At 45.7% G+C, this 9,033-nt stretch overlaps 1 non-coding gene across 1 annotated transcript; it reads right to left on the reverse strand.

The window, feature by feature from the left end:
• Positions 1 to 8,850: 8,850 nt before the first annotated feature.
• Positions 8,851 to 8,923, reverse strand: TRNAR-UCG (transfer RNA arginine (anticodon UCG)). Its single transcript has one exon. It is a non-coding gene; the product is annotated as a tRNA-Arg (tRNA).
• Between the last annotated feature and the right edge of the window lie 110 nt (positions 8,924 to 9,033).

A 9,033-nucleotide genomic window follows, 5' to 3' on the forward strand; every position in this document is an offset into this window, starting at 1 on the left:
TGGCCATTCCTGCTGGGCTGTTTGCCTGTGGCTGAAAAGAAATCATCCTTGCTGTTAACCACGCAGCGGGGGGAGGGGTTAAGCGATCATCCCAGAGAATTGGGTGTGTGGGGGGGGGTTTAGTTGGGTTTGTGCTGCACATCAACCTGAAAACATTAGCCCCTCCTTTTAAATGGCTAATGTGTCTTTTTCAATTTTAATCTCCCTTTTTTCCCTCCCACAGCTGCAAATGTTTCAACACTGCGACTAGCATCTCCGTCCCAGAGGCTAGCGCAGATAAGAAGGTGAAAAAAATGCATTTGTGATTAAATGTTCTCTGAGCTCATGCAGTCCACCCAAACTGAAAGAGCCCAGCAGAATGCATGGAGGCAGACAATGGAAGACGCCAGGAAAGCACAAAATGAATGTGAGGACAGGAGGGACGCGCAAGAGGATAGATGGCTGGAGCAACAGGAGAGGTGGCAGGATCAAGAGGACAGATGGGGGCAACATGATGAAAGGAGGCAGGATGCAATGCTGAGGCTACTGGAGGATCAAACTGATATGCTCCAGCGTATGGTTGAGGTGCAGGAAAGGCAGAGACCGCCACTGCAGCCCCTGTGTAACCAACCGTCCTCCTCCCCAAGTTCCATAGCCTCCTCACCCAGACGCCCAAGAACGCCGGGGGAATGCCCGAGCAACAGAAGGCTGGCATTCAATAAGTTCTGAAGTGCAGTGTGGCCTTTTCCTTCCCTCCTCCCCTCATCCACCACCCCACCCAGTGATTCCCTCCTCCCCCACCCCTCCCGGGTCTACCGTGGCAGTTATCCCCCTATTTGTGTGATGAATTAATAAAGAATGCATGAATTTGAAACAACAATGACTTTATTGCCTCTGCAAGCAGTGATCAAAGTGGGGAGGGGAGGGCGGTTGGCTTACAAGGAAGTAGAGGGAACCAAGGGGGCGGGTTTTCATCAAGGAGAAACAAACAGAACTGTCACACCGTAGCCTGGTCAGCCATGAAACTGGTTTTCAAAGTTTCTCTGATGTGCAGTGCACCCTGCTGTGCTCTTATAACTGCCCTGCTGTCTGGCTGCACGTAATCAGTGGCCAGACGATTTGCCTCAACTTCCCACCCCGCCATAAACGTCTCCCCCTTACTCTCACAGAGATTGTGGAGCACACAGCAAGCAGTAATAACAATGGGAATATTGGTTTCGCTGAGGTCTAACTGAGTCAGTAAACTGCACCAGCGTGCTTTTAAATGTCCAAATGCACATTCTACCACCATTCTGCACTTGCTCAGCCTATAGTTGAACAGGTCCTGACTACTGTCCAGGGTGCCTGTGTATGGCTTCATAAGCCATGGCATTAAGGGGTAGGCTGGGTCCCCAAGGATAACTATAGGCATTTCAACATCCCCAACGGTTATTTTCTGGTCTGGAAAGTAAGTTCCTTGCTGCAGCTGCTCATACAGACCAGAGTTCCTGAAGATGCGAGCGTCATGTACGTTTCCCAGCCATCCCTTTCCCAGTCACTACCCTTGATAGCAGCAGCTCAGTGACTGCATTGGCTACTTGGATCACAGCAGCCCCCACAGTAGATTTGCCCACTCCAAATTGATTCCTGACTGACCGGTAGCTGTCTGGCATTGCAAGCTTCCAGAGGGCTATCGCCACTCGCTTGTGAACTGTGAGGGCTGCTCTCATCTTGGTATTCTTGCGCTTCAGGGCAGGGGAAAGCAAGTCACAAAGTTCCATGAAAGTGTCCTTACGCATGCGAAAGTCTCGCAGCCACTGGGAATCATCCCAGACCTGCAACACTATGCGGTTCCACCAGTCTGTGCTTGTTTCCTAGGCCCAGAATCAGCATTCCACAGCATGAGCCTGCCCCATTGCCACCAGGATGGCCAAATTGCCAGGGCCTGTGCTTTGAGAGAAATCTGTGTCCATGTCCTCATCACTCTTGTCACCGCGCTGCCATCGCCTCCTCGCCTGTTTTTGCAGGTTCTTGTTCTGCACTTACTGCATGATAATGCGCAAGGTGTTTACAAAGCTCATAACTGCTGTGGTGATCTGAGCGGGCTCCATGCTTGCTGTGGTATGGCGTCTGCAGGAGAGCAGAGTGGCAGCAGAAGCGGTCGTTCAGTGACGACGACGGTTTGCAGACCTACTGCACCATCTGCTGCCAGGACACAACAGCTGAGCGGGCTCCATGCTTGCCGTGGTATGGCAAGACAAGAGCAGCCGAGCAGACCTGCGAGACCACCAGGACAGCAGGAGAGCAGAGTGCCAGCGGAAGCAGTGGATGACAATGACGATGGTTAGCAGTCCTCCTGCACTGCACAGTCCTCCTGTATGGTGCCCACATGGAAAAAAGGCACGAAACGATTGTCTGCCGTTGCTTTCACGGAGGGAGGGGCGACTGACGACATGTACCCAAAACCACCTGCGACAATGATTTTGCCCCATCAGGCATTGGGAGCTGAACCCAGAATTCCAATGGGCGGCAGAGACGGCGGGAACTGTGGGATAGCTATCCACAATGCACCGCTCCAAAAGTCGATGCTAGCCTTGGTACTGTGGACGCACTCCACCGACTTAATGCACTTAGTGCATTAGTGTGGGGACACACACAATAGACTGTATAAAATCGCTTTCTAAAAAATCAACTTCTATAAATTCGACCTAATTTCGTAGTGTAGACCTCAGTGGCTGAAACCAGCCAATGTGCCCACTTTGCATGGCTGCAGTGGAAACTGGTGTGACACAGGCAGACCAGGTGCCAATTCATGTCAAGACACACGCACCCCCCACATCTCAAATGAACATGGACAAATACATAGCTGGAGCCAGCCTGGCTACTCTGTGTTAGTATTGTTAGAATTTGAATCCCTATTTTAGGAATGTGCTCAGTGTTTAGATTTTATTTAATGCTTGTACATTTCTGCATGCATTAATCTCCCTTATATCATCTGTATCCCATCTTATAAGGTAATATTTGAGCATTTGCATTGTATGCTTCTGTAACTGGAAGTCACCAGACAGGGGAGAGACATTAGTGTGAAATGGTCTCCAACAGAAAGTGTTATATTCTGCCCCACAAGGAAGGCCCATCAACATCAGATCAATTAGTGTGGAACATCAAAAAAGATTAAAGACTTCACCGATTGCTTCCCCCCACCCCCATTGAGAAGAGACATACAAGTGAATTCCTCTCAACAGCTGAGTTTCCAACTAGAAGCAGGGGAGAGGAGGGAGGGTAAAATTCCTTGACTCTGAGGGGAAAGGATTACTTAGCAAAAGATCCCCAGCACTTAGCCTGGGTTAGCCCTAAAAGGACATACAAAGCTTGATTATAGAAGCTTTTATTATTTTTTTTGAAACTTAAGACTGGAAGTAATTTGTGTGTATATGTTTACCTTCTTTAACCTTGTAAATAACTCTTTGGTTTCCTTTTCCAATATAAGGAATCTTCAGATAATTTATTATAGGGTTGGCTACAAGGATAGTCTTTGGTGTGAGATCTAAGATGAAATTGACCTAGAGTAAGCAACCTGAATATTGCTGTGATCTTTGGTGTAAGCGACCATCTATCAAAATGGCAGGCTCACCTGCGTAGCAAGACAGATCAGAGTACCCCATGGGACTGTCTGTGACTCCATGTTTAGGCTGTTACAGTGCCTGAGGAGGGTACACTTGATAATTGGTTGGTGAAATCTAAGTGTAGCGCTAAGTATAGAACCAATCTGGGGTTTGTGGCCTGTTCCTAACAGTCTTCCTTGCGGTTGGTACCCACATTCTTGAGCCACTGCAAGAACATGTGACAAGCTGATCAATCCGTTTATTAAGTGTAGTGCCAGAGTCTAAGAAAAAAGAAAAGGAGGACTTGTGGCACCTTAGAGATTAAGAAATTTATTTGAGCATAAGCTTTTGTGAGCTACAGCTCACTTCACGAAAGTTTATGCTCAAATAAATTTGTTAGTCTCTAAGGTGCCACAAGTCCTCCTTTTCTTTTTGCGAATACAGACTAACACGGCTGCTACTCTAGAGTCTGAGAAGTAAGCCAAGGTGTGCCTCCCAGGAGCATGACCCAGCAATGCAGCAGCATCAGGAGCCTTTGAAACGTAAACGGGAACAATTCATACAGACTTGCAGCTACTGCAGACTCCAGAGCACATAAACCAGTCATTGGAGACACAGGAAAGCCCAGAACCTCCTGCAGATCACTAGCAGAGTTTCCTCACTGGTTGAGTACATTGCTGTAGATTTCTTTGTTCTAGATTTGCATGAGCCCTCCTTTTGATACAGGAAAAGTAGGAAGCTTTAAGTAAAAGGCAGAGAGAAAGGATTTGTTCCCCGAAGAATTCATATACCACAAAGCCACCTATCTCCTGCTAGAGGACTCCAGACCTATTTTCATTAACTGTACAGATTTTGGTGGTAAAGGGAATGGCCACTTTAAACATATTTTAATCACTACCTTCATTCCTGTGCTAGTACATGGTTATCAAAACCAAGGCTGTGTCAGAGGTCAGGTCTCACTTGTTTCCACCATTACAAGTTTCCCTTTTGCTTGGCCAGCCTAGTCAGTTTCTGGCTCTGATGCACTAGCACAGGGTGTCCTGCATACGATTGAAGGGGATGTTTAATACCAATTTTAAGCAAGACTGACTGAGTTTAGAGAGACATTAGCAAAATCAGCCCCATTTAAGCCCAAATTACTTGATCCTGTCCCTTTGTGAGTTTATTTAACTCAGAGGTGGCAGTCACATACTGGAGCCTGACAGGTGAATTGTCAATAATTAATAATAAACCCTTCAGGGGATGTGAACTGGTTATTTTCACAAATAACAGTGGGGCAGCCTATGTCAACACAGTCTATGCTAAACCTGCATGGGAAGTGGGGAGTTTTAAGATGTGTTTCATAAGGCTTCCCCATTGTAGTCTGAATGCAATAGAAACCTTGTTTAGACAGCTGCATAGTTCAAACCTTGTTCATAGTACAGCCCAAGTGCACCAAGTTCGTTGTTGGCCAAGCGAGGGGAGATCTAACACTCTGTTGGTCTGTAACACACTAACTTTGGAACACTGCCGCAAGTCTAGAGAGGGAAGGGGATGAATTGGGGAGTGAAAGAACGCAAGGAGTCCCTGGGGGTGGGGGTGCAATGTGCTCCACCGACAGAAGCCACAAAGCATATGACCCATTAGTGTAAGTTACACTTTGTGTGGCTGCACTTTCACCTCAGCAAAGTGAATGTTGACATTTCCCAATGGCAGTCCTGTTGGGTCACCCCATGTGCTGGCTAGATAAGTAAGCAACATGTTGACCAGTTACTATCTACTCCCGTACCCTTCAGTTTCCTTCTGAGAGCTAGATTCTAGAGTCTAGATAATCAAGAGAGCTCAAGGCTTTTAGTTCTGGGTGCTCAGCACTGGGGCCAACCCTGACCCCACACTTACCTAACTGCACAACTAGGGCTAACTAAATAAAGACCGGGCTGTCAAAAGCATTCAGCAGCTCCCACTGTGACACTTATGGCCAGATTTTAAACCTAAAAAGGAGCCAGGCTCTTTTGGTACTTATCGTCAAATTAGGGAGAGCTATTACTCTGAGGCATCTCACCCCCCACCCCTCCTCCAGCAACTTCCAGGCGGGTTGGTTGTGCTTCAGAACCATGATTTGTTTAAAAGGGAGTCCGAACAAGAGACACAGCTCTCACCTGATTTTTATTGCCAGCCATCCTCCTTTTCACACTCAGGAAATATACATCCAGCCTGCACAAGCCTCATAATCTCTACTTCTAGCTTTGGAAAAGGTTTGTGGCAGGAGTACTGACTCGTCTATGTTCAAGCACCACCACATTGCGCAATAGATGCACTAATATTCAAGTACCTCTTGTCTGGCTCATTTAAGCAGCACCACTCCATAAAAACGCAGACCCCCAGATACTATATTATCTAAGCAAACAAGATCATGTCTCTCTTGTGAAAAATTCTCTCTGGTATTTTAATAATACTTGTTACCTTAATACGGGGGTTCTCAAACTTCATTGCACCACGATCCCCTTCTGACAACAAAAATTACTACATGACCCCAGAAGGGGGGACCGAAACCTGAGCCCCACCGCCCCAGGCAGGCGGAAGGGGTGCCAAAGCCCAAGGTCTTCAGCCCCAGGCAGTGGGCCTGTAACACAGCCCTGCCGCCCAGGGTTGAATCTCTTAGGCTTTTGCCCCAGGAGGTTGGGCTCAGGCTTCAGCTTTGACTCTAGGCCCCAGCAACTCTAAGCTAGTCCTAGCGACCCTATTAAAATGGGGTCATGACCACTTTGGGGTCCCAATCCCCACTCTGAGAACCACTGCCTTAGTAGATAAGCACCATAACATTTAAGACTACTCTGTGTACATATTTGCTTTCACAGGCAGCACAAGTGAAATTAGCATTAAAGTGATTTACCACTTCTCTAAAACACTGCTTTTCATAGGCTAGGCCAGCCCTGCTCACATCATTTCCCTTGCCAGGCTTCCTGAGGATAGCAAGCACCTCTTCCCCCGCAATGTAGCCTTTATGAGGGAACAAACTGACCTAAGGGGCAGGAAAGAGCTGGCAGGCTAGGAGCAGTATTACTCTGTTAGTCAATTAGTTGCTCTATTTCCCCCTTATAGAAACTGTTAGTTTCCACTGCTTCTGTGTTTTACTATGTGGGTGATTAATTCAGGCTAATTGCATGCAGGTGTGTGGTTCTTACTTTATGAGCTAGGCATTAGGTGATGCTTGAGCCAGGTTATAATCTGAGAGAATTTAGGCTCCAGTCCTGAAAGCTACTCCACAAAGGTGGGCCTGTGCATGTTTAGTGTTTCCCTCAACATCAGTGGAGTTCTGAGTGGGCACGAGGGTCTGTCTTTACAGAACAGCTTGCAGGATCAGGGCCTCAGGCCTAAAATCTCAAACATGTTTAGGTTTCTAGTTTATGGGAGTTAGGTGCCTAGATACTTTTGAGGACCTGAGCCTTAGTGTGTGAGATTTCTGGGGGCAGGAATCCTGATCTTTGTTGAACACGTTGGCCATGCTGTAAATATTTGTACACATGATAAAGAATAACAACACATAATGAAAGCCCAAGATTTCAACCGGTAAATATCAAGCTTCCATAGGAGAGCAGATGTTTGAGGACAGCCTGAAGAGAGTGGGTTAAAGTAGAGTGCCTAATATCTGGAATGGTTTTTTAGCACCAGGAGCAGCCATCATTTTAGATTTTCCCAACTATTACTTTGCAATTGCCTGTTAACAAGCTACGTGTTTTAAAAATCTGCATCCTGGAGTCTAGTGATTTACATGTGAGCCTCCACTATCTCTACTGTCAGGGTCTTTGTCCCATATTTTTGGGCTTTAGCAGGTTGAGATGTATGTGTTTAAAAATGCTGTCCTATGGTTGGACGTGATGGATAAGGAGCAGCTGGACTGGTTTATAATTTTTTCCTTGACACTGGATCATTTTGCATCCAAGCTGGAGACAAGTAACTGTCTGTAGATCTTTAGATAATCAAATATGATCATCCTCAAACATCTCCTCTTCAAAAGACTACTAAGAAAAAATAATCCATGCACTGGCAAACACCTAGACATGCTTGAGGTGGCTGCAGGACACAGGATGGAGAATGAAAAACCAAGAATGTTGTATTCAGCATGGGTGTGAGTGAAATACTGTACCCTGATAGAAATGGGTGAAGAATGAATTGCAAAGAGGGTGGACAAGAATGGAACATGTGGTGATACTGTGTTTCTCCTGAATATTCACACATACATTTAACAATGATATACAATATTTTATATGCATTCATGCATTGCAGTAGGGGGTATCTGGAATACCCAGTATGGTGGTGTTGACTTTGGAACAGATGCTCATACATCCCCATTCGGCATGGTCTGGAATGTACAGTCATAAACCCAGATCCTGCAACACTTTCAAGCATGGTTAATTTTATTACTGTGAGTAATCTCATTGAAATCAATGGGGCTTCTCTGGGCAGTAAAGTTAAGTATATGCATAACTGTTTGCAGGATCAAAGCCCTATATTTTCAACAGGCCTTGTTCTGGGATATTCTCCCACTCATGCATGGAGTCAGGATCTGCTGTGGCATCACTCTGGGATATTCTGCTGTGTTTTGGGATACACTCTCCAGGATCTTATTAGCTACAATTATTAATTCATTATTACTATTATTGCAATTTCGCCCAGATGGTTCAAAAATAATCTGAAACTTTTTGAAAACAAATACATATACAATTACAGCTCTTTAATATGAAATAAAAATAAATATAAACATTAATTAAATTATTTCAGCTGTTGCATCAGGACTGAGTTCGTGCTTGCTTCTCCGTTCTGGGATTTGCCCTATGGCCATTGCTCTGGGATTCTTTCCTTTTTCTGAGTAGCAGCCGTGTTAGTCTGTATCCGCAAAAAGAAAAGGAGGACTTGTGGCACCTTAGAGACTAACACATTTATTTGAGCATAAGCTTTCGTGAGCTACAGCTCACTTCATCGGATGCATTCAGTGGAAAATACAGTAGGGAGATTTTATATACACAGAGAACATGAAACAATGGGTGTAGCTCACGAAAGCTTATGCTCAAATAAATGTGTCAGTCTCTAAGGTGCCACAAGTCCTCCTTTTCTTTTTGCGAATACAGACTAACACGGCCGTTACTCTGAAATCTGTGTACATAAAATCTCCCCTTATGCTCAAATAAAAGTGTTAGTCTCTAAGGTGCCACAAGTCCTCCTTTTCTTTTTTCCCTTTTCAGCCACTTTAAAATTGATGTTTTATAAATAAAGTTTTTAAAAATCTACTTTTTCAAACCAATTTCTGCGACCGCGGCAGGACTCGAACCTGCAATCTTCTGATCCGAAGTCAGACGCCTTATCCATTAGGCCACGCGGCCGCTCCGCATTAAAATACTAACGACAGCCATAGGAAGCTGAGAATGCGGCCTGGTCGTTGTGGATGATTCCATCCACGCCGAGGACAGGGGGAAGAGAGAGAGCCGGACAC

This window comes from Natator depressus, chromosome 10 (assembly GCF_965152275.1).
Source record: "Natator depressus isolate rNatDep1 chromosome 10, rNatDep2.hap1, whole genome shotgun sequence".
Lineage (NCBI taxonomy): Eukaryota > Metazoa > Chordata > Testudines > Cheloniidae > Natator > Natator depressus.